The following is a 2,607-nucleotide window of genomic DNA, read 5'->3' as shown; positions in this document are numbered from 1 at the left end:
TTTATCCTTGAGTACCATTGATTCTCTAATGGACAGTGATTCATAAAACACATTCATGAATCGGAGCTCCTACTGGTCCAAGTACCGAATCAACCCTCAAGAGAATTATTTATCTACTTCTTTGTTAAGAAGGAATGGATTCCATCTCGTGTAATAACATTCTCGGCTACCTATTTTATCATGTCTCTAAAATACAAGGAATATGATTCAGGATCTCAGAATTCATACCGAGTAAATCAAAAGACACAAATCCATAAATAGGAGTCTGTTAAGAACTCATGATTAAGACCATCCTATATATGACCATCGATAGACTCAATTAGAATTTCTATACTTAACGGAATTATTAGAAATTCATATTGTGTACGTGTCCTTGTTCCACATAATCTCATTATGCGAAAAACACTCATTCAATATCTCACCATATTAACAGTGCGGATAACACCGTTCCATTCTAAATGGGAATGACATGTATTAGTAATGTTTTAATTAAATATTCATAACTTTAATTAAATTCATTATGAACATTGCTTTTTGATTATTATCCTTAAACATTATCCTCTCGTATATAACACTTATATACAATGTTTAAGGTTACATAAATAATCATGGAATTTTCATTGATATTCATAAAATATTCATAAATATATGCACATAAAATAATGAATAAACTCATTTATTAAATAAATAATTAATATCCTATTACATCTCATGCTTCTAGGACACCATTCCAAACAGAAACTGTAATCAAGGGCAGGTCAGTGGAGACATGATCAGTGGTGGTAGTATTTCGTCTGGGAGTGACATGAGTGCTCCTTACCGACCAAAGTGCCATCACTATGGCCAAATTGGACATATTAGGAGGAACTGTCCTAATCAGAATCAGCCGCCGACTCAACAGCCCCAGAGTGATGCTTCTTATGGTCAAGAGAGGCCACCACAGTTCATGCCACCCTACCAGCTGCAGCTGTAAATGCCAACATTTTACCCTCCTGCGCTAGCCTACCGACTGCCTCAGTATCCACAGTTTTGACCTTAAGCGTCGGGACCAGTGCAGATACCTCTGCCACAATAGTGCAGGCCATCGACCCAAAGGCCTAATGTTAGTGATAAAAAGAAGGGAAAAGTGCAAGGACAAGCTTATACCCTGACAGGAGGCAGTTGTGGGGGTTAGGCCAGTAATACGGTGGTTAAAGGTACAATTCTAATATCTCATTCTCTAGCACATGTTCTGTTTGATACTGGTGCTACTCATTCTTTCATTTCAAGTTCTTTTGTCCAAACTTTGAAATTAAAAGCCGAGAGCATGGAAAATCTAATGATGTTGAACTCCCCACTGGGATGTGTGGAGGTAGCTAGTGTCTGCAGATCGTGTGAAATCACGATTGGAGGTGAGCGCTTGAGAGCTGACCTGATAATCCTTCTGATGAGTCTGTTTGACCTGGTGCTCAGAATGGATTGGTTAGCACGATACGGTGTAATTGTTGATTGTTACCGTAGGAAAGTAACTTGATGATTGATTCTGGAGCGATAATTACCTATCAAGCGGACATGAATCAAGTCCTGGAAGAATGACTGTTGAAATACAACGTTGGAGGACGCATGAATCTAGCTTGTTTCTCTTTCCTTCTTGCTCTAGAAGGTGAACCAGAGGTAACATGAGATAATGTGAGAATTCCTGTGGTGGATGAATTCGTGGATGTATTTCCTGATAAGCTACCAGGTTTATTGTCGGATCAAGAAATTGAATTCTGCATTGATTTGGTTCCGGGAACGGCATCTATTTCTATTCCTCCCTACCAGATGGCACGTGCCGAAATGAGAGAATTAAGAAAGCAGCTCGAGGAGCTAGCAGAAAAGGGGTACATTAGGAATAGTACTTCTCCTTGGGGTGCACCAGTTTTATTTGTGAAGAAGCACGACGAATTTCTCCGGTTATGTATAGACTATCATCAGTTGAATATGGTAACTGTGAAGAATAAATACCCATTGCTGAGGATCGATGAGTTATTCGATCAGTTAAGTGGGTCACAGTACTACTCTAAGATTGACTTAAGGTTTGGGTATCATCAATTGAAAATTAGGGAGGAGGACATCCCGAAGACTACTTTTCGGATACGGTACGGACATTTTGAGTTCCTGGTAATGCCATTTGGGTTGACGAATGCTCCGGTTGCATTCATGGATTTAATGAACCGTGTTTTCCGGCCGTACTTGGATCGGTTCGTGATTGTCTTCATTGATGACATCTTGGTGTATTCGAAGATGTGGGAAGAACATGAACATCATTTGAGGATTGTTCTTTAGACTCTTTGTGAACACCAACTGTATGTGAAAAAAGAGAAGTGTGACTTCTGGCTGACAGAAGTGAACTTTCTTGGTCAGGTGATATCAGGACAAGGAATTTCTGTAAATCCTTCCAAGATTGAGACTGTGCTATAGTGGGAAAGGCCGAAAAATATGGCAGAGATCCGAAGCTTTCTCAGACTCACAGGGTATTACCGGTGCTTTGTAAAGGACTTCTTGAGTATCACTGCATCGATTACTCGGTTGACCAAGAAAGAAGTCAGATTTGAATGGGACGCTGAGTACGAACATGCCTTTCAG

The sequence above is a fragment of the Morus notabilis genome, unplaced genomic scaffold (genome assembly GCF_000414095.1).
Source record: "Morus notabilis unplaced genomic scaffold, ASM41409v2 Scaffold262, whole genome shotgun sequence".
NCBI classification, from domain to species: Eukaryota; Viridiplantae; Streptophyta; class Magnoliopsida; order Rosales; family Moraceae; genus Morus; species Morus notabilis.
This window is presented reverse-complemented; position numbering follows the sequence as displayed.